The sequence below is a fragment of the Pipistrellus kuhlii genome, unplaced genomic scaffold (genome assembly GCF_014108245.1).
Source record: "Pipistrellus kuhlii isolate mPipKuh1 unplaced genomic scaffold, mPipKuh1.p scaffold_m20_p_6, whole genome shotgun sequence".
NCBI lineage: Eukaryota > Metazoa > Chordata > Mammalia > Chiroptera > Vespertilionidae > Pipistrellus > Pipistrellus kuhlii.
In genome coordinates this window covers 5,609,969-5,633,653 of record NW_023425562.1, presented here as the reverse complement: position 1 = coordinate 5,633,653, position 23,685 = coordinate 5,609,969, and the positions used below count along the sequence as shown (strand labels likewise).

The 23,685-nt window shown below is 43.1% G+C and overlaps 1 protein-coding gene and 1 pseudogene across 3 annotated transcripts in view; both read right to left on the bottom strand.

Moving 5' to 3' along the window:
* The window catches only part of LOC118707846, a 79,930-nt pseudogene extending 66,694 nt beyond the window's left edge, over positions 1-13,236 (bottom strand).
* The window catches only part of ZHX3 (zinc fingers and homeoboxes 3), a 90,704-nt gene extending 77,451 nt beyond the window's left edge, over positions 1-13,253 (bottom strand). Inside the window, exon 1 of one of the 3 annotated variants that reach the window (XM_036417883.2) lies at positions 12,792-13,253. The gene's annotated coding sequence lies outside the window, so the exon portion shown is untranslated. The remainder of the gene's footprint in view (positions 1-12,791) is intronic. The other 2 variants (XM_036417888.2, XM_036417887.2) reach the window with 2 other exon arrangements.
* Between the last annotated feature and the right edge of the window lie 10,432 nt (positions 13,254-23,685).

Here is a 23,685-nt window from a genome sequence, read left to right as displayed (position 1 = left end):
CATACAAAAACTTCACAAATGGGATACTCCATCTAAAGTGATTCAAACACTATAAAGAGCATCAGAACAGAGCTGAGCCTTCAAGGGTTCCTGAGCTCTGCAGGGCAGGAAGGTAGGATAGTAGAGAACATGTTACTATCATTAAAATACTCATTAGTCTAGTTCAGTACTTCTCACCTTTAGAAGAAAATGTTTTTCTAACGGGAAAAAATACCTTGAATTCTTGGTATTTTTCTTTTTTTCTAAAATAGAATTACTTTTTAAACTCTCAACTTGCAAACTGAAAGTTCTGGTTGAGTGGGCATTGCTAACCTTCCAATGCCACAGTTTTTAGGTCTCAAGATGTACATTCATGTGGCTTCCTGCACTTCACCAGGGAGATGAGACAGTGAGTGGAAGGATGTGGTAAGTGACAGGAATATAACCAAGATGCTATGCCATGTTTGGCACCTGTACACCAGTTTGAAAGCCAGGCTTCTCAGGGCCAGCAGTGCTAAGAGGAAATAAGAAATGGAACACAGGATAGAGCAAATCAAGTTTTAGGCTCAAGGTCCATAGCAACCACTTGTGGCAGGGCTGACAACATTCTTTTCCTAAGCCCTAGTGTTTCGGTCTGACACACAGGGTGGTAGGTATAGTTTAAGGATTCTAAATACTTCAACTCAACTCAAAACCTCCTTACTTGGCAATAGGGGATTCTAAGTGGTCAGCCAAGGATGGCTAACTTTCAAGATACTTCACAGCAACTATTCTTTTGGAGGATTCTTCTTTCTTGTCATGAAAAGGAACTGAAGTTTCTTAGTGAAAATAGGGAGAATGGGATTGTAGGATTACTGGTATTGTGATATTAAGTATCTAATCATATACACAGCCCCTTTGGGGTTTGGTTTGTCATTGAGTAAAATTTTTTTTAATGAAGTTTATTTAAAAATCCATAATTATAATGAAACATTTTTAAAAAATATATTTTATTGATTTTTTACAGAGATGAAGGGAGAGAGATAGAGAGCTAGAAACGTCAATGAGAGGGAAACATCGACCAGCTGCCTCTTGCACATCCCCTACTGGGGATGTGCCCACAACCAACATACATGCCCCTGACCTGAATTGAACCTGGGACCTTTCAGTCCGCAGACCGACGCTCTACCATTGAGCCAAACTAATTTCGGCTATAATGAAACATTTTAATATATTTTCTCAGGAAATGAGAAAAACAATATTTGTTAGTAGACAACAGCTTAGAAAATTTAATAAAATATTTTATGAAACACCTACAGAAGTGTTCGTTTGGTAAAAAAACAAAAAAAAAACACCACATACTTTAACCACAAACATAGTTGAAACACACTGAGCACTTACATTCAGCTACAAGTGACAGGAAGTACCCTGTCTGCCTAACAGAAGGAAGGGCTGGGTTAAGGCAGCCACTGCACAAGTAGCAGAGAAACTCCCATGTCCTCCTTCTGGATGCACAATTGTGGACATCACAGTCCATCAGGGCAGCATACTCACTAGCACTGTTAATGCACAATGCATAAGATGTTTCCTATACAAATCAGACCCTATATAGATACAATACAGAAAAGAGGGGAATAAGTCTGATCAGTTTCCTGGTGGACACAGCGGGCTTACAGAAAAATCCTCTTCCTCTCCCTTCCTCTCTGTAAAAGATCAATAAAATATATATGTTTTAAAAATCCAAACTCTGCTGGGTCTTTGAAGTGGATCTTATGAAAAAACCAGTGGAGAGTTCAGAATATAAATACCAGATAGCTGGTGGTGCTTTTGAGGATAGTCTTGATTGGAAGGTCAAAGGGTTCCGATTATGGATTAGAAGATGATGTTTCCATAGCTACTGAGTGTTTATCTATCAGTCTGTACGGTGGCTCAAAAATCTGATTAATGCCCTCTTCATTTTTGCCTTCCAATCTCCTACAAGTGTGGCTATTAATGCATTCTAACATGGAAGCATAGAGAAGGTGGGTTTTAGAAAATCAATTTTTACCCTAACTCGTTTGGCTCAGTGGATAGAGCATCAGCCTGCAGACTGAAGGGTCCAAGGTTCAATTCCAGTCAAGGGAATGTATCTTGGTTTCGGGCACATCTGCAGTAGGGGGTGTGCAGGAGGCAGTTAATCAATGTTTCTCTCTCATCAATGTTTCTAACTCTCTATCCCTCTCCTTTCCTCTCTGTAAAAAATCAATAAAATATATTTTTTAAAAATAAAAGAAAATCAATTTCCTAACATACCCACACAGGAGAATGTCTCCAACACTAGATTTTGATGGCCCATCACAGATCCCTCATCCTAAGTTAAAATTTATTCACCAAATACCAGTCAGAAGGAAGGACAAAAAGCAAAGAGCCAAACATGAAAATAATAATGTATGTGAAACTATATTCTTTCATAAACTTGCCATATATAAAATTTATTCCAATTATTAGTATGGGAAATAGCAAAAGGTTCCTATTCTAAGTAACCCCAAAAAAGAGCTTTGTTAGAGCGAAAGGTAAAATATACATAAGGTCACTAGGAAAATCTACCAACTGTCCTTTTTCAATAGCCCCTTAACGTAATACAGATAAAACATAAACAGATATTTAACCTAACTGCATATAAAATACATTGCAACTCACCTATAAATCTAACAGGCATCAAAATGGAGAGAAAATATTATTAAATAGGACTAGCTAGTTTGGCTCAGTGGGTAGAGCGTCAGCCTACCGACTGAAGGATCCTGGGTTCAATTCCGGTCAAGGGCATATGCGCAGGTTGCAGGCTTGATCCCCAGTGTGGGGTGTGCAGGAGGCAGTCAATCAATGATTCTCTCTCATCATGGATGTTTCTATCTCTCTCTCCTTCTCTCATCCTCTCTGAAATCAATATATATTTAAAAGTTTAAATAATAAATGTTTTCAGAAAAAGCAGTACCCATTAATCTTATGTACTATTGTCTCAGAATTATCTCACATGAATATTCATTCCTGAAATTAGTAGAAATTCACAGCCCAATGATGTACTATGGAGGTTCAATAAACATTAAATTTATAACATTAATAAGAACTCTTTCATGTTGAAAGTTTTCTGGCACATCATACATGCATTAATTTCTACCAAGCTTTCTCCTTGGTAGAAATTAATTTCTACTTCTTTACATTTCTATTTCTTTTCATATGTACTGGTGTGGGTCAATTCAAGTCTTCCTTATACTGTTTCCATTTGAGAGATTTTATCCAATGAGTCTTTTCATTGTTGGAAAGGATCTGGGTTAACTTAAGCCTTTCCCAAATTCTGCAATTCTATATGCTTTCTCGCCAGTGGACACTGTCATATGTCTTCAAAGATCTGTGTGATTAATGAAGGCTTTTCCACATTCCTTACATCCATAGGGTTTCTCTCCAATATGAGTTCTTTCACATTTTTGTAAGAAACTGGGATCTAAGTAGGCTTTACCACATTGTTTACATCAAAACAGCTTTCTCTTCAATGAGATTTCTTTCATGATTTTGAAGATCGCTGAGGTGCCTAATACTTCACTACATTTTTTACATTCATAGGGTTTCTTTCCAGTGTGAATTAGTTCATGGTTTTTAAAGATAACTGAAACAACTAAAGGTGTCACTAAATTGTTTATCTATATAAGCTTTCTTTCTTCAGTAGAAATTATTTTGTGTTTAAGGAACTGTGATCTCTAATGGCGTCACCATATGGCTTACATTCCCAGGGGTTCTCTCTAGTAAGTCCTTCTGTGTCTTTGGAAGGTGCCATAATATCTGTAGGCTATCCCACATTCTCCACACTCAAAGGGATTCTGTACAGTGGGATTTCTTTCATGTATTTGAAAACTTTGATAGCATCTAATAACATCTGATGGCTTTCCCACATCCCTTACATTCATAAAGCTTCTCTCCAGTGAATTTTCTTTCATACCTTCAAAATTTTTGATAACACGTGAGGAATTTTCCGTATTTTTTATGTGCATAGGGTTCCTCTCCAGTGTGAGTTCTTTCATGTGTTTGGATCTCTATCGATAGATGACAACTGAAAGTTTTACCCTGCTGACATTCACAGGAGTTCTCGCCTGTGTGAATTCTCTGGTGGGTCTGTAAGGCACTTTAACACTTGTAGGCTTTACCACATTGTTTATATTGAGAAGTTTCTCTGTAGTGTAAGTTCGGGCATGCACTGGGAAACAACTTTACTGCGTTGTTTACATTCATAGGGTTTCTCTCCTGTTTGAGTGATGTGTTGGAAAAGTTTGGTGACACCCATGGACTTTGATAAGAGTTTCTCTTCAGTGTGGGTTCTTTCAAGTATTTGAAGTGAAGTTGAAGAACTTAAAATTTTCTCATATTCCTTACATTGATAGGTTTTTGCTCTACTGTGATTTCTTTCATGTTTTTCAAAACAGTTGAGATAACTGAAAGCTCTCCCACATATACTATTATACATATATATGGTTTCTCTCCATAATTCTGATACTTACATGGCTTACATTCAGTTTGACAACTGATGTGCATATTATGAGAAGAATAAAGACTTTTCCACACACACTGTGTTCCCATGGTTTTACTCCAGGAAGAATTTTGGTATGCAGAGAAATTTAGAATAAGACTGATGTTTTCTTCACATTGACTACTCTCTTTCCCACCACATATTCTCTCTACTATATGACTTCATTTCTAGATTTCTTGGGTCTCCCTGAGTCCTTCCTACATATATCACATGAGAGAGAAGCTGTGACACAGTCACCAGAGCCACGAAGGGTGGGCAACATGTAATCCTCAGCTCAGTTAGAGAGAAGGGAGGAAGTAGCTTTTTAATCTAGTGTCTTCAGAGACAGAATTGTGTCACATAAATTAATTTTACTGATAACTAAAATATGCAATCTTATGTTGGGAAGGTTTCTAAATTGCATTACTTCCTTCTTAGCCTTCTGAACTAACCAAACCATCATTTGACCTATTATTATTGAACAGGATAACAATTAAGATTAATTACTGCATTCAGAGACCACTGAGGCTAATGAGACTGTTTCCTCTACAATGAATGTTCCCAAACTGCTATACTTCAAAATATTTCTGCCTCTGTCATCACCAGCTAGCTGTTTCTTCTTGCTTTTGTCAGTGTGTTTGCCTCCAAGAAGGGGCCCTTTACTTCATAGCTTCTGATATCAGACAGACCTGGAAAGACAGTCGTCTATTAAGGGTCATAAGAGAAGGCTCATTTCCATGACTGAAGCTTTAGACCCACGCAGTCAACTTTCAGACGCCATGTTCTTATCCACTACAACTACACTTCCCTCTTTGACTTTAGTCACCTTCACTGGGTTCATTCACTTCAGACATTCATGCCAGGGGCAAAACCCAGGAGCCTGCCATACCCCGTAATTAACTGCTCCGACTCTGAAATATTCCTCTCACGTGTCCCTCTTTAGAACATCCTCCTATTACTCCATCACTCCAATGCACCCATCCTTTACTTCATCAACACCTCTGGTCCTTTTCTCCTCCTCATCCTGCTTAGACATTTTTACCTTATAATGTTAATCACTCCCAGGCCAATGGCCTCAGTTCCTCTGCTCTGTCCTTCTGCTGCTCACCCCCCGCAAACCGCTATCTTGGCTCAATCCAACTATATGCTTTCTTTGCTCTAAAATCAGGCAGCTGCATGCTATGGTGTCCTAATCAATCCATGGTCTCCTACCTCAACAGGGCCCTACACACTACCTGGATATATGGTTGTTACCCTAAGATCACTCTTCCTCTTCCTGACTTCAGTTGTAACTCAAATCTCCTTGTTTTCTCTCTGAACTCTTCCCATTTTTAGCAGAAAATCTCACTTTTTGTTTAACAGAGATGATGGAAGCCACCAGACTGGCACTTGCTTATAAGCTCAGAAAATGCAACTGTGCCCAGATATTCCATCATAATGTCAAATCCACTGCATCTGTGCCAGGTCAACTGTTTGCTTGGGTGTTTGAAGTATGCTCCCGGTGATCATCATTACTGAAATAAGCAGCAATGATGGTAAGTACGTTTCTGGTGCAAAGTATAAAAATAATCAACCTCTCAAAAACAGCCAGCCCCTCTAAAATCTCTTTACCCTGAGAATGTAGCTTAAGATAGGAAGGAGTTTAAAAAGGAAAAAAAGAAGGAAGGAAGGAAGGAAGGAAGGAAGGAAGGAAGGAAGGAAGGAAGGAAGGAAGGAAGGAAGGAAGGAAGGAAGGGGGAAGGAAGGAAGGAAGGAAGGAAGGAAGGAAGGAAGGAAGGAAGGAAGGAAGGAAGGAAGGAAGGAAGGAAGGAAGGAAGGAAGGAAGCTGTTTCAACTACAAGCATTTAAGACGTTTAAATCCAAACAAAGTTGCCATGCAGCAAAAGAATAATTATAAATCCCAAGGCAAATCATTAATTCCCTGATAATTTTAATAAATTCAAAACCAGAGTCAGTGAGATATTATTATGATCTTTTTGTCACACTTATCCAAACTGTAATTTGTCGATAGAGCTACACAAGTCTTTTTCGGGGGGGGGGGGGGCTTTTTTCCCCTTCTTATAATATTAATAGCTATCATTGGTTGGTTTTTTTGTGTTTCGTTATGCTCCTCACAATGACTCTGTGAGATAATTATTCTTTTTCTCCATTTGTAGCTGAAAGACAGACTTAGATATGTTAAGTAATTTGCCCAAGGGTTTTCAGCTGGAAAGTGGCAAAGGTAAAATTAAAACACAGATCCTGAATATAAATTAATCTATGTGCTTTTGGCAGAGGAGTTATCAGAAACTTCCCAGGAAATGCAAAATCCCAACCCTAACATTCTTATTTTTTTATACTCAAATATATGCTTAGAAACAAAATTATGAGGAATCATTAAATATTAATATTATGGCCTATTTCCTATTCATTCATTCATTCATTCAGCCATATGGTTGCTGGGCTTGTATTATATCATCCTATTTATTCATTCCTACTCCATGCATATTAGAAGGCATAATGAGAGAGACATTTCTATGGCCAGATCATGTACGTAGATACAAATCAGCTCCAGCACCTTGTTAGCTATGTAACTTTAAAAATTATTTAACTTCTCGCCTGTCCAGTGTGGCTCAGCAGTTGAGCATCAACCTATGAACTAGGAGGTCGGCCACTCACTGGCCCCACCCCTGCCGCCGGTAGCCCTCTGTGCATGGGGCGACCAGTGGGGTTGGGGCCTTGTGGCCTGGTGCTGCCTGAATCTCCCACCACCCACCCTGGTCCCTGTTCACCATCGGCACCTCATGGTGACTGGCTGAGGGGTCATTCTTGTTGTTCTGCCGTTATGGTCGCTGGGCTTGTATTTTATAGGATACTTGGAGCTTTGGCGAAGCAGGAAATGCACATGACGGAGAGAAGGGACCGTGGGTAGCTACTATAAAAACGGTGATCAGGACAGGCCCTCAGCTGTTTGAGAAGGCTCTATGGGAAGAGGGGGGCGGAAGAGGGAGTGCAGGGCAGAGGGAAGGGTCTGTAGGGGGACTTGGCGTATTTGAGGAAGTGACAGTGCTCCAACCTGAGACAAGCATGGGGAGCTGGAGAGGTGGCAGAGAGGGGGACAAGACCTGACACTTCTGAGTAAGAAGTGTGGATGTGGGCTAAGTGCAGTGGAAAGCCACTAAGCAAGAAGCTAATGTGATGTGGGTTAGATTTTCAGTAGGGGGGAGAATGGGTTAGAAGAGACCAGGTAACAGGTGGAGGCAGGCACCAGGCTGAGAGAAGATGGTGGGTAGATTAAGGAGGCTGGAGGGATTGGAGGATCTGCGCTATTCTGAAGACTAGGCGACAGACCATACTGATGGACTGAATGTGGTTTTTCAGGTGTCAGGCCTGCACACTGAGTGAACAGTAATGACCATGAGACAGGGAAGGCTGGAGGAGAGGGGAGGAAGCGGCCAGGAATGAGGAATACTAATTTGGAAGTTTAAGAGGAAGGCTGAGAGATCAATTTTGTTTATGTGTGAACTTTGAGATCACTGTGAGGCAAACAAGTAGAGATAACAGGAAGGCAGCAGTTGAAAATGCAATTCTGGAACCAGAAAAAGGTCCAGGTGGGAGGTGTAACTGAGGGAGTCATCTGCAGTCAGAGGGTATTAAATCCTGGGAACAGATGAGATCATTTAGGGAGAGAATATGATGAGAGAAGGGAGGTAATCAAATGAGAAATGAGAAGTAATAAAACAGGTTGGTAATCTAACACTGATTGTAGTAATGTTAAAAACACAGAGAAAAATTAAAAATAAATTCTTAACACATTACCTTTAGGCTTTAAAAAAAAAAAATTCACTTTGGATTTTTCCTGAAAGTTTCTGTATATTGGAGGCCCAAGAAAAAAAATTTTAAGCCGAAACCGGTTTGGCTCAGTGGATAGAGCGTCGGTCTGCGGACTGAAAGGTCCCAGGTTCGATTCCGGTCAAGGGCATGTACATTGGTTGCGGGCACATCTCCGGTAGGGGGTGTGCAGGAGGCAGCTGGTCGATGTTTCTCTCTCATCGACATTTCTAGCTCTCTATCTCTCTCTATTTCTCTCTGTAAAAAAGTCAATAAAATATATTTTAAAAAAAATTTTAAGTTCTCTGTTTGGATTGTATTCAGAAGGATCCTTTTCCTTAAGAACAAAAGTGAAATTTTTTTCAAAAACTCACTACTTGAAATTCAAGACTTTAAAACGCTTACTCTCACACTATGTCCTCTCTGTAAACATTCTACCTTAAGATACACTTTTTCCAATCCTTATAATAAAAATGCAATTATATGTTTCATTATCAATGTCCTTTCATCATTATCAACTGGTCCTTTCAAATAGTCCAAGAGTTATATGAGAGGTGTAAAATGCTCAAGAAATCAAGAACTTGTTTTAAAATGTTAAAAAACAAAAACTTAAGTGTACCTTCTAGGCCATCCAAAAACCGATAAGCAAGGAGCCAAAAAGGATAGAATTGCCAGGAAAAATATGTAAATATAATAGCTATTCCTCAACTGAAAACACATTAAAGCTGTAATTATATCTCTGGGTGTTTGGTAACCCAAAAAACTCTATGCTCTTGAGGCTTACACTATCACTAAGAACTACCAAATTGAAATCATAGTTGTAAACATAACTGGGATACTTTATATGTTTAAAAGATTCCTAATGTTTCACAAGGGGTGATGCATAAGAAGGAAAGTCAGTAACATTTGCCAAAACTATTCCTTCCCTCGATTGTGAAATTAAATCAAGACTGAATTTTTTTTTTTTACAATCATAAGACTCACTTTGTAAAATTCTTCTGTTCAGATATATAAAGGAGAGGACTAGCCTAACTTGTAAGAGATTGTTAATCCATTTCATGATGTAACTATGCAAAAGCATAGGAGGCTACCAGGAAGGTCACATGAATTGATGGATAACGAGCATTCATTCATTCAGTCAACAAATATTAAGCACCCGTCACATGCCAGGTGCTATTCTGGTCCTGAGATTACATCAGTGAAAAGGCTCACATTTAGGGGTTAATGGGGGAGACAATAAAACAACTAAATACATAGGTATTTGCCAAGTGGTGTAAGTGCTATGAGGAAAGGAAAAGTGGGTTGAAAGAAGGCTGGAGAATGGAGGGTATATTCCACACGATGATCAGGGAAAGCCTGATGGTCATACCTGAGCAGAGACTTGAGGCCAGTACCATGATATGCAGGGAACAAAGTTCTAGATAGAGGAACAGCAAGTGCAAAGTCATTGAGGCTAGGGTATGCTTGAAGTTTGTTTTGTTTTGTTGTTTTGTTATTTAATATATTTTATTGATTTTTTTTACAGAGAGGAAGGGAGAAGGATAGAGAGCTAGAAGCATCAATGAGAAAAACATCGACCAGCTGCCTCCTGCACAACCCCTACCAGAGAGATGCCCGCAACCAAGGTATATGCCCTTGACCGGAATTGAACCGGGATCTTTCAGTCCGCAGGCCAACGCTCTATCCACTGAGCCAAACCGGTTTCAGTATGCTTGAAGTTTTTAAGGCATAGCAAAGAGAACCATCCAGCATGGCTGAAAGTGAGGACAGGGAGGTAAGCCTAGCAGGCAAGAATTTCCAATTTTACTTTAAAATGATAATCTACTGGAGTGCTCTAACAGAAGTTCTAACTTTTTTAAAAGATCACAAAGGGAACACAAGTTCTTACTCATAAAAATAAAACAAGTAGATATCTCTCAATCTATTCATAAGTTTAAAAAAAAACAAAAAAAAAAACAAACATACACTAAAACAACCTTATAGTATGGTAGCATTTTTGTAAAAAAAAAAAAAATACACATAGAACAAAAAACTAAAAATATTGTGATTTACTATGCTTTGTGTGATTGTGATTTTTTTCTTAGGTTTTGATTTTTAGTTTTCTGCCTTAAACTCAAATTACTTTTGAAAATTTAAATGTTATCTTAAGGGGCTGCACTGCCACTGTGAGACTGCCTTAGTCTAAAATTTTAATTATGGGGGGGGAAAACAAAAGAAAAATAAAGCATGGGAAACATTATCTCCAAAAATTACTCGACTTTCTATGTAATGTTTGTCTGTTACGAAGCACTGCACAAATCAAGTGCTGCTCAATGTATCAAGGTCACAAAACCAACTTGGTTAATATGTTTATCATTACATTAGAGGCCCAGTGCATAAAATTCGTGAGGGGGCGAGGGGAAGGTGTCCCACAGCCCAGACTGCACCCTCTCCAATCTGGGATTCCTCTCATAGTCCGGGACTGCTGGCTCCTAACTGCTGGTGTGCCTGCCAATCTGATCGCCCCCTAACTGCTCCCCTGTCCACACCATAACCCCAACTGCCCTCCCCTGCTGGCCTGTTTGCCCCCAACTGCCCTCTCCTGCAGGCCTGGTTGCCCCCCAACTACCCTCCCCTGCCGGCCATCCTGTGGTGGCCATCTTGTGATGAGGCGGGGCCCACCTAGGCTTTTATTAGTATAGATAGCTCAGTCCTCTAAAGCAACTCTGATTACCATCTTTTCCAGGGCAGCAACAGAAAGCCCTTTTCATTAATTTCCTAAGCCTCTTTGATACTATATTTTGCTGCTTCTGGATTTTTCCACTGTACGTCTCTTAGAAACAAATTAAGCCAGAATAAGTTGTTCCAGCTAATGAAGTGTACTTTGGGTTCTTTCCCCGTGATTGAGAATTACCCAGCAAAATACCAAATTGTTTCAGGACGCATTTTCTCTTAAGTTTTGAAATACTGTAATACTACGTTACTACAAACAAAGCGCATCGAGATAAGAATATACAAAAATGTGTATACGTGGAAACTACGGGAATCCTTTTTTAAAGCAAGGATAAGTGTGGGGGGGTCTCCTGAGTAAATTACTATGTGTCCACATAGTTTAAAACAGAAAGAACACATGCCCTCCCCTACTCCTTTACCATCATTTAACAGTTTCTCCTGGGGCACAAGCTCAGGACAATCAGGAATGCAAACCACTCAACTCAAAAGGACTGGGGCTCTCAAACCCTTTGCACCTGAGCGCCACATCACACCCTCTGCCCCAGTGTTTCCCAAACTTCTCTCAGGATGAGAATCACCTGGTGCAGGGGTCCTCAAACTTTTTAAAGTGGGGGCCAGATCACGGTCCCTCAGAGAGCTGGAGGGCCGGACTATATGAACTACTAATTCCTACTGTAACACCTCGGCTTCGCTCACTGCCCAAAAAACCTGGCGGGCGGATCAGATTCCTCTGCGGGCCGCATGTGGCCCGCGGGCCGTAGTTTGAAGACGCCTGATTCCCGAATCCCAACTAAGAATTGCTAAACTAGAATTTTACCTATATGTTCCCCAAAATTCTAGTTTAGCACTTCTTAGTTGGGATTCGGGAATCTGTAATTTAACAACCCCACCAGGTGATTCTCATCTGGAGAGAAGTTTGGGAAACACTGCTCTACCCGACCCACTGTCAGCGGGAGAGGCTCCTCCAAACGGACACCCCACACCGGGAAGGTTCAACCAGCCCCCCCACCGCTCACACGCCCCCCCGCGGCATCCCATCCGGGGCCCGGCGCCCGCCCGCCCGGGGCTTTCTGCTTTCACGAGACCAAACAAGGCTTCCAGGGTTCGAGACCCTCCTGCTCCTCAAAGAAATGGATCGAGCCCCATCCACCTGCCTCCCAGGCGGAGCCGGCGCCCTGTACACCGGAGGCAGCGGCCGGGCCTCCCCCGCGGGACACACGGGCCGGCGGGAGCGGGAGCGGGAGCGCGCGGCTCTGCCCGCCCAGCACCTCCACCACCGCCGGCCAGGCCGCCCCGCTCCCCGCCCGGCTCCCGGCGCACGTGCCGCGCCCCCCGCCCGCCCCCGGCGCCCCCCGGACACGCACCCGCAGGCGGGCGAGCATCCGCGGACCCGCTTCCCCTCCACACCCCCTCGCGGCTCCTCTCCCGGCGGCCCGGCCGACCGGAGCCACACGGCCCGCCAGGAGCGGGGTCCCCCGCGCCCCCGGCGCACCGGCCCACCGGCCCGGAGGGGGGGGAGGTGCTGACAGATGGGCGGGGCGGGGCCTCGGGGGGAAGGGGCGGGGCCTCCCGCCATGGAGGTGCTGGCGGCTGACAGGCAGAGCGGGCAGCGGCGGGAGGGGGCGCGGACGCCGCGGGCGGGCAGGGCCGGGGCCGGGCGTGGCGGGAAAGAGCCCGCGCGGACACGGGGGCGCTGACAGGCGGAGAGACACGCAGACGCGGGGGCTGACAGGCGCGGGGACAGGCGGGCCGGCGGGCCGCGGCGGGCGCTCACCTGGCAGCGGCGGCGGCGGCGGCCGGGCGGCTCTCCCCGCGCTCCGGGCCTCCCTCCCGGCGGCCGGCCGGCCGGACGGCCGGTGCAGGCCCCGCTGAGGCGGCGGCGGCGGCGGCGGGGCCGCAGACTGCTGAGCGGCGGGGGACGCAGCTGCACCAACCGATTCCCGGCCGCTCGGCTCGGCTCGGCCGCGCTCGGAAACGCTCGGCTCCGCTCGGCCCGGCTGGGGGCGTGGCCCGAGGCCCCCCGCCCAGGTCGCCTCCGGCGCCGGGGGGCGGGGCTCCGCGCGGCGCGAGCCCCCCTGACGCTCCCGAGAGCGGGCCGGGCCCCGGCGCATGCGCGGGCGGCGGGCGGCGCTGCCCCGCGCGGGACCGGCGGGGGCTGGGAAGAAGGGGCCGGGGCGGATGCTGCGGCCCCAGAGGTTCCCGGCTTTTGTGTTCCACATCCTGGCCTTTTTGGAGGACCAGCTAAGGAAGGCCACGCCAAGCCACACTCTGAAAAGGATGTGGGCAGGGCAGGGGCCAGAGGCCACCGGCCATCCCCGCCCTCTCCCCTACTCGGGCCAGTGTCTCCCAACACGCGCCACCTTGGGAGTCCGTCTTCCCTTTATCCCACCGACTGGCACGGCACTGCAGCTTTGAAACTCTTGTTTCCTAAACAGAACAACAAACTTTAAAAATAAATAAATAAATAAATAAATAAATAAATATATTATTGATTTTTTACAGAGAGAAGAGAGCCAAACCGGTTTCAGCAGAACAGTTTATATATATATATATATATATATATATATAATATAATTTAATAATATAATATAATAATATATTATATATATAATAATATAATTTTATATACATACATATATATATATATGTATGTATATAAAATTGATTTTTTACAGAGAGGAAGGGAGAGGAATAGAGCTTAGAAACATGGATGAGAGAAACATCAATCAGCTGCCTCCTGCACCCCCTACTGGGGATGTGCCTGCAACCAAGGCACATGCCCTTGACGGGAATTAAACCCAGGACCCTTGAGTCCGCAGGCCGATGCTCCATCCATTGGGCCAATCCGGTTTCGGCAGAACAAACTTTTGATAACTGCTTTCCTAACGATGAATGTTCAGGTGCTTGAAACTTGGAAGCATCCATCAGCCCCCTGATAGAATAATGATGTGCCTCTTCACAGCTTCTGCTGTGTAATCGGTAACACCTGGGGTGGGAGTGGGGCTCTCTTCCTCCCACGGCTCCAGGTACCATGTTTGTTATGGAGCCCAAGTCTATATAGCAAATAGGCCCAGGAAGTGGTCCCCACCTTTAGAATCTAGTGATTAATAAACCGCAAGAGCTCTGCCGTCTGACTAACTGGGTTGGAATCCCAGATCTGCCTTATATCAGCAGATTCATAGCTGGTGGAGTGACTCTGGATATACTGCTTAATCTCTCCTCCGTAAAAGAGCTATGAAAATAGTAGTAACGAAGCCCACAGGAATGGTGGAAAGGATTAAATCACAGCAGCACATGTGAGGTTTTCCACCCAGTGCCTGATGTTGAATAACTAAGGCTGGCTTTAACTTCGGTTTGCTTACAATTTTCAGAGCCTGAAAACCAGTGAACATACCCAAGGGTGGGCAAATGTAGTGAGCATGTGAAAATTTATTTTTGTATTATATATTTTTCTATATGAACTGTAAACCTACTTTTGCCCCTCCTCCCCCCCCCCCCCCCACACACAAGTGCTGAGCAATATGTCAAACTTGCCAGCTACAATGCCAAACTGAAAATTGCTCATCATCTTGCTCCTTTCACAGTCTTCCCCACCTCAATGTCAATTCCATCCTTCTGGTGGCTCGGGACAAACCATCCTGAGCTGGAATCATCCTCAGTTGGTGGCTGGTATCACATCCCACCTGCAATCTAGCAGCAAAGCTTGTCAGCTCTCCCTACAGTAAGCAGCCTCCTCTCCTCTTTCCTGGAATTGCAAGAAACCTGCTACCTGCTCTCCCTGAATTCTCTCTGCTCTCATGGAGAGTTCTCAAGCAGCCAGAGGGATTCTGCTGAAACCTAAGTCACAACATATTTTTCCTCTAAAGCCTTCAATGGCTTCCCACCTCACTCAGAACAAAAACCGAGGACCTTCAAGATTCTATGCGACTGCACCCCTCTGCTCCCCAGCACTCTGCGCCTCCCTCCAATCCACCCCCTCACTCCATTCCAGCCACAATGGCCTCCTTCCTCTCCTAGATCATGCAGGCCACTTTCGCCTCAGGACCTTTGCCCTTGGTATTTCTTCCCCCCTGCCCCCCAAGATATCAAAAAGGCGTGCATCCTTACTCCAAATAACTGCTTAGAAGCCAGCTCCCCAGACAGGCTGGTGTGGCTCAGTTGGTTGAACACTGATTGACCCATGCACCAAGAGCTCAGGGGTTTGATTCCTGATCAGAGCACATGTCCGGGATTTGGGCTCAGTCCCCAGTAGGGGGCCTGCAGGAGGCAGCCAGTAAATTTTTCTCTTTCTTAGATGTTTCTATTTCTCCCCCTCTCCCTTCCTTTCTCTCTGAAGTCAATAAAATATATATATATTTAAAAATCAACTCCCCAGAAAGACCTCCCAGGCCACTCTAAAATATCAAGGCCCAACCCCCTTCACTCTTTTTTTCCTCATCCTGTTTTATTTTTCCTCATGGCCCTTATGACCTGAATATCATTTGTAATGTCCCAAGGGCAGCAACTTTGTGTTCTAGCATCTGGAGCATGGCCTGACATGACCTATCATCTGTAATGTCCCAAGGGCACGGACTTTATATTCCAGCATCTGCAACACGGCCTGACATGCCCAAGCACTCAATAAATACTTGTTGAATGAAAGTATATATGGAATGTGTTGTTCCAAAGGACTCCATTTACTCAACCAACTCTTCTGAGCATGTATTCTAGCCCGGGCCCTGTGGGAGGCAGCGGTAAAGGAGTCACCCTCCTGGCCACTGAGAACTCAGTGTTTTGGAGCAGACAGGCATGTAAAGAAGGGCCTCTGGAAGGAAGTATGGAAAGCTCTTGGATAAGCCAACTGCTTTGGGAAGTGGAGAGAAGGACATAATTCATACTACATAAGAGAGGGTGGAAAGGCTTCTCAGAGGAGGTGACGCCAGGCTGGTTCTAAAGAGATGAGGGGGAGGAGACTCCAGGCAGAGGAACCAGCACTGGGAGGTTTGTCACAAATCTCCTTTGCCGAAGGAGGCAAATTATTATTTTTTAAAATATATTTTATTGAGTTTTTACAGAGAAGAAGGGAGAAAGATAGAGAGTTAGAAATATTGATGAAAGAGAAACATCGATCAGCTGCCTTTTGCACACCCCCTCCTGGAGATGTGCCCTCAACCAAGGCACATGCCCTTGACTGGAATTGAACCCGGGACCCTTCATTCTGCAGGCTGATGCTCCATCCACTGAGCTAAACCAATTTCGGCCAAATTATTATTTTTTAAATAATTTAAGAAGATTCCAGGTGGTTCCTATAATGTCACCTGCACTTACACTCTGATGAGCTTTCTCAAGTGGGAAAGAAACTATCAGAAGAAGAGTTGATGCAATAGAGTTATAATCTGAGCTCCATTTCTATTGGAGCGAGCTACACCTGTGACTTTTTTATGTCAGGGTCCAGAGGCAAAGAGCATGAATCATTAGACGTTTGCTGGCTGAAAGGACCAGTTACCCAGCAGGCCAGTTTAAGGAAAATAAAAGGAGTACTTAGAAGCTTGGGGTGGGGCAGGAGGGTGGTTCTCTCAGGCCAAGGGCAAGAACCCAGCTGGACTTCTGGATGAATTGGAAGCAGAGCAAGGGTTACCAGTAGGACCATCTCTCTCTGCAAACTTGTTTTCTCTGATTCATGATAATAAAATGGATGTATGTCTGCCAGCCACTCCCAAGTACAGGACAATTCCAACTATCCAGAGAGACTAAAAACCACTAATTGTTCCAATTTCCAAATCTCAGAAAAGAGGCTCTCATTGACCCAACTTGGGCCAGGTGCCCCCTCCTAGTTCACCAGGAACCACCGCCGTGGATCGGGACCGCAAGAAAGAAATTGTTTTGAGTTGAGGAGATAACTTAATAGAACTCCCTCATAGAACCATTAATTTCACGTAACGGAAAAACATCTGGGAGACATTTGATTGTGACACAGGAGAAGATTATTGAGTTTCTGATTTCTGCTTAGTAGGGAGGCCTCTTTGTAGGCAGCAATCAAAACAGGAAGTTGTTCTTTTCCCAACAAAAAGTGGACTGAGCCCCGACCAACCGGTTTGGCTCAGTGAGTAGAGTGTCAACCTGTAGACTGGGGGGTCCCAGGTTCGATTCCGGTCAGGGGCATGTGCCTTGGATGCGGGCACATCCCCAGTGGGGGGCTTGCAGGAGGCAGCTGATCAATGTTTCTCTCTCATCGATGTTTCTGCTCTCTGTCCCTCTCCCTTCCTCTCTGTAAAAAAATCAATAATATATATATATATATATATATGTGTGTGTGTGTGTGTGTGTGTGTGTGTGTGTGTGTTTTTGTTTTTTTAAGTGGACCGATACTGAGGTGGTCTCCATTAGTCCTCTGTAGTGGGTATTCTGATGGCCTCCTATGGTAGTTGACATTAATGCCAGCCACCAAAGATTTTTGGGTTTGCTTATAAGACACCTGTTAGGATTATACTTCTTTACATCTTGGAGTCAGGAGTGGTCATGTCACTTCTGTTTACTATGGTCAATAAAGTATGAGCAGAAGAAGTATATCACTCCTAGATCAAATATTTAAGAGCTAGTAGGCTATTTTTTGTTTTCTCTTTCCCTCAGTAACAGCAAAAGACAATACTTGAGATACTTATAAGTCCATCAGCCAAAGTCCTGGAGTGAGAAAACATGGAATAATGCCCCTAGACCTCTGGTCAGCAAACTGTGGTTCGCGAGCCACATGCGGCTCTTTGGCCCTTGAGTGTGGCTCTTCCACAAAATACCACGGCCTGGGCGAGTCTATTTTGCAGAAGTGGCATTAGAAGAAGCTTAAGTTTAAAAAATGTGGCTCTCCAAAGAAATTTCAACCGTTGTCCTGTTGATATTTGGCCCTGTTGACTAATGAGTTTGCCGACCACTGCCCTAGATGACCCACAGTGAACATGTATTGTAGTATTAGCAAGAAATACACCTTTGCTGTTACTAAAAAAATAAAAAAATGGTGCTTGTTTGTTATCACAGCAAAACCCAGCCTATCCTGAGAGATGCATCTTCCTAACATCCAGTCTATCTCATGCCCCCATTGTACAGCAAGACAATCTGAGTAGGATGGACCCTCATCTCCCACATGGGGTGTGGACCCTACATCAGTTGAAGTAATCTCAGGCACCTTGTATTGGCTGCTCCAGGGATAGCCCTCTTACCCTGGCCTAAACCTATCAGTACCCAATATTCACGTCATTGCAATAGTTGCGTAAACCCTTCACTGTCTCCCTGGGTGTCAGTAAGAAGTCTTTGCTGCCGGCAGCTATTATACTCTGTGACCAGGAAGAGAGCCAGCCTAATGCTGGCACCGACGCATGGAAACGGGAAAGGCAGATGAACTGAAGAGAAACAGAGTTGGGGTGCTGATCAACCCATCTACCCAATAATCTACCCAATAAAGTTATGTAAGTCAATAAATTCCCTGTATCCTTGATTCTAATTTGACTTGGAGTCTCTCATACTTGAAACCAACTATGACTGTTCACCACATACTTCTGAGCAGTTGCCAGTGCCACTGACTCACAGGTGGGAAGGAGTCTGGGCTAGGAACAATTGCAGGAAGAGAAGCTGACAATTCTACCTGATTTATATGCCAGTTCCTTATCAAGAATGAGTATCACGTCGCAGGCACAGCACAGAGAAGGATCGGGGTGAGGCCTGTCTTCTGCCAGCACGCACAGCGAGGGTTCTGCTGCCTCTGTGGGCAGCCCAGCCCAGGACCCGGTCCTCACACAGGGTGGGACCTGGAATCATATCTCATTTCCTCAACAGGCACTTTCTGCTCGACTAGAGACCAGTTTGAATGTCCATGAGCTCTCCAAGCTCCAGGAATTGTCTGTCCCCACCCTGTGATCTCCAGGAAATATGTACTGTGCACCTGCCATGTACCTGACCCTCTGTTAGGTTCTGGGTATGCAGCAGTGAGTAAGACCAGAGACCTTCATGGAGCGTACAGCCTAATAAGTAGGGCAGACATTGGTCAGTCAACAATCTAACTCTTACATGGTGCCGGCACCATGAGATCCAGGGGGATGTGGAAACCTTGGAGAATTTAATGCCGGCAAGCCTGCACTACCAGATCTTCAGGTCAAAGAAAAACAATTCTAGGTAGAAACACAGAACTATAGGACAAAATGAGGATCACAGGCAACAGTATATATGTGGATAAACATGGAAACTACTTTAACTGTAAAATAATTACTATTTAAAGCAATAACAATGTATTTTGAGATTTGTAACACGTAAAAATAAACATTATGACAGAAATATCATAGAAGGTAGAAGCAATAAAGAGAATTATACTGTTATGGGGATCTTATATTGTTGGGGAAATTGTAAAATACTAATTCAAGTTATGCTGCAATAAGTAAGGGTGTAAATCTCCCAAGTAAACATTGAAAATATAAAAATGGTTTATCTAAATTTCCAATAGAAAAGAAATTGAAAGCAAGGTTTCAAAGAGATATTCATACTCTCATGTCCATAGCAACATTATTCAAAATAACCAAAATGTGGAAGCAGCTCAAATGTCCATCAGCAGGTGAATGAAAAGACAAAACGTAACATCCTCATGCAGTGGAATATTATTCAGCCTTTAAAGGAAGAAAGTTCTGCCCTAACTGGTTTGGCTCAGTGGACAGAGTGTCGGCCTGTGGATTCAAGAGTCCCAGGTCCGATTCTGGTCAAAGGCACATACCCAGTAGGGCGTGTGCAGGAGGCAGCTGATCGATGTTTCTCTCTCGTCGATGTTTCTCTCTCATCGCCGTTTCTAGCTCTCTATCCCCCTCCCTTCCTCTCTGTAAAAAATCAATAAAATGTATTTTTTTTTAAAGGAAGAAAGTTCTGACATATACTACAACATAGATGAACTTTAAAGACATGAAGCTAAGTAAAATAAGTGAGTCACACACACAAAATAAAAATAAAAGAAGTGAGTCACAAAATACAAATACTCTATGGCTACATTTATATGAATTACAGGCATACCTCAGAGATATTGTGGGTTCATTTCCAGTCCACCACAATAAAGTGAATATAGCAATGAATTTTTTTGGTTTCCCAGTTCATATAAAAGTTATGTTTACACTATCCTATAGTATATTAAGTGTGCAATAGCATTACATCAAATATATATATATATTAATTTAAAAATACTTTATTACTAAAAAAAAAATGCTAACCATTATCTGAGATTTCAATGAGTCAATCTTTTTGCTTGTGGAGGGGGATTACTTTTAATTTGTAAAAAAAAAAAAAAAAATGCAATATCTGCAAAACACAATAAAGCATAGTGAAATAAAGCAAGGTATACCTATAACTAAAGTAGTCAAATCCATAGAAACAAAAAATAAAATGGTGGTTTCCAGGGGCTGGGATGGGGGAGGAATGGGCAGTTTTTGTTTTAATGGAGATAGAGTTTCAGCTGTGCTAGATGAAAAGTATTCTAGAGACCGACTGCCTGAAGTGGGAGTTACATAAAGCTAGTGAACGGTACACTTAAAATGGCCACAATGGCACATTTTATGTGTATTTTCTTATGCTTTTATTGACTTTAGAGAGAGAGAAAGGGAGAGGGGGGGAGAGAGAAACATCAATTGGCTGGCTCCTGCACACTCCTTACTGGGAACTGAACCCACAACCTGATAATGTGCCCCCCACTGGAAACAAACTGGTGACCTCTGAGGGTATAGGATGACACCTATCCAACTGAGCCACACTGGCCAGGGTTTGTGATATGTATTTTACAACAGTTTTTTTTTTTTTAGAAAAATTAAATGGAGCCCTAGACAGTTTGGCTGAAGGGTCACGGGTTCGATTCCTGGTCAAAGGCAAGCACTTTGGTTGCAGGCTAATCCCCACCCCAATTGGGGTGCATGTGAGAGGCAACCAATTCACGTGTCCCTCTCACATTAATGTTTCCCTCTCTTTGTCCCTCCCCCTCTCTCACTCTCTCTAAAAATCAAAGGAAAAATATCCTCGGGCGAGGATCAACAAAACAAAACAAAATCAAATGCAGAAGATAAAATGAGACAATAATTTATTCAAAAGAAGTGAGAAAAACAGGAACAAACACCAGGCAGGACAAATAAGATTATAGCGGTAAATGATTTGGAACCATACCTTTAATTATGTTAAATGTAAGTGGACTAAATATTTAATAAAAAGAAAAAGTTTGACATGCTGAATTACACAAACAAAAAGACTCAACTGCCGAAACCGGTTTGGCTCAGTGGATAGAGCGTCGGCCTGCGGACTGAAAGGTCCCAGGTTCGATTCTGGTCAAGGGCATGTACCTTGGTTGTGGGCACATCCCCAGTAGGGGGTGTGCAAGAGGCAGCTGATCGATGATTCTCTTTCATCGGTGTTTCTAACTCTCTGACCCTCTCTCTTCCTCTCTGTAAAAAATCAATAAAATATATATATTTTTAAAAAGACTCAACTATACAATATTTATAAGAGACACACTTTAATTTAAGGACATATAGGTTGAAAACTAAAAACGGAAATATAGCTAACATTTAAATAAGAAATACTACCTACCTTATATAAATTCTATAAGAAGACAGGGGAACAATTCTCAATTTATTTTATAAGGTCAGCATAATACTACCAAAACCTCTCAAGAATATGACAAGAGAAAATACCACAGACCAGTATCTTTCATGATCACAAATACAACAACCCTAAACAAAATGTTAGCAAATCAAATACAGCATAAATAAAAAGGATAATAAATAAAAACCAAGTGGAGGTTGTTCCAGAAATGCAAATCCATTTAACATTTAAAATCAACCACTTTAACATAATAAAATAAAAAATAATTTGATCATCTGAATAGGCAGTTTAAAAAAGCATTTGCTAAAATGCAAAACCTATTCACAATAAAAAACATTTAGCAACCTAGGAATAGAACTTCATCAATTTGATACAGGGAATATGGGGGGGGGGGGGAAAAAAACACCAAAGCTGGAGTAATATCATCCTTAACGATAAAACACTGAACGCTTTCCTCCCTAAGGTCAGGAACAGAGCAAGGATATCAGCTGTCACCACCTCTAATCACCATTTTACTCTATGTCCCAGCCAGGACTGTAAGGCAAGAAAAAAAAAAAGTCATAAAGATATTAAAGAAAAAAAAAAAAAGTAAAACTGTCTTTATCCAAAGAAAATATGATAGTGGAGATAGGAAATCCTAAACTTTTAGGACCAACAAATGATCTTCTTAGTCTGGGTGCTTTCATGAAATACCACAAACGGGGTCTTATCAACAATAAGCATGTGTTTCTCAGAGTTCTGGAGGCTGGAAGTCTGAGGTCGGGTTCTGATGAAGGCCCTCTCTGGGTTGCAAACTTAATACTGTCCCCAAATCAGCCTTATTTCTATCGTCCAGCAAATGTCAGAAAACAGTTTTTAAAAAGACTAGTCAAAATAGTTTTGAAATAACAACAACAACAAAAAATGACAAGTTCAGACAAACCTCAGTTCTCAAACAATTCACTTCTCGACCCAACAACCCTGTCATGCTAATACCTGTATGATCAATGAAGCATGTCTCAGGCAACAACGAAGGGGAGAATGCCCAGGCATGAGTCAGTTTGCCGCTAACCCTTATGTTGTTAGCACCTCAGGAAATGGTGCTGTGTATATTTTTGTGGGCTTTTTTTCCCCTGGGTTACTGATTATTGTTAAATTTTCGTTTTTTACTATATATTTCATTTTCTTTCTTTAAAAATCTATTTTTATTGATTTCAGAAAGGAAGGGAGGGGGAGAGAGAGATAGAAACATCAATAATGAAAGAGAACCATTGATTGGCTGCCTCCTGCACACCCCTTACTGGGGATCGAGCCCACAACCTAGGCATGTGCCCTTGACTGGAATCGAACCCAGGACCCTTCAGTCCACAGGTCAACACTATCCACTGAGCCAAGCCAGCTAGAGCTCCTTTTGAATATTAACTGGGAATTGAACCTTGACCTCCTGGTTCATAAGTCAATGCTCAATCACTGAACCATGCCACCTGGGCGGGTTGAACTTTATAAAAACTGAACTAAACTTTTTTTATTGTGAATAGGTATTGAATTTTAGCAAATGCTTTTTTAAACTGCCTATTCAGATGATCAAATTATTTTTTTATTTTATTAGGTATTTTATTACTACATTAGGTATGGAATATCTGTCCATTTTAATACACATAGATCTAGTTCACACTTGGAGGGGGGGGGTAATGCATATATTTATTATCTTGATTGTGGTGATGGTTCCATGGGTATCTGCACCTGTCAAAACTCAAACGCACGCTTTAAACATGTCAGTACTGCATGTCCTTCATACCCCAATAAAACAGGAAACCTATCGTGCCTTGAAATCTTTTACTGTTTTCCCCACTTAACACTCTAAGTTCCATCCAGTCTGCTGTCTGTGTGTCAAATTCGAAGCTGCTCTCTGCTGTGTAGAGATAAGCTGTAAAATAAGCAGGTAGTCCTCAGTGAAATGGGGTCGGTGTAGGACACATCATTCAGCCATCCCGTCCTTGCCTCCCGCTCACCTATGCCTCAGACAGTGCTATCCCATATAATAAAAGCATACTATGCAAATCGACCGAACGGCTGAACGACCAGTTGGCGGGGGGGGGGGG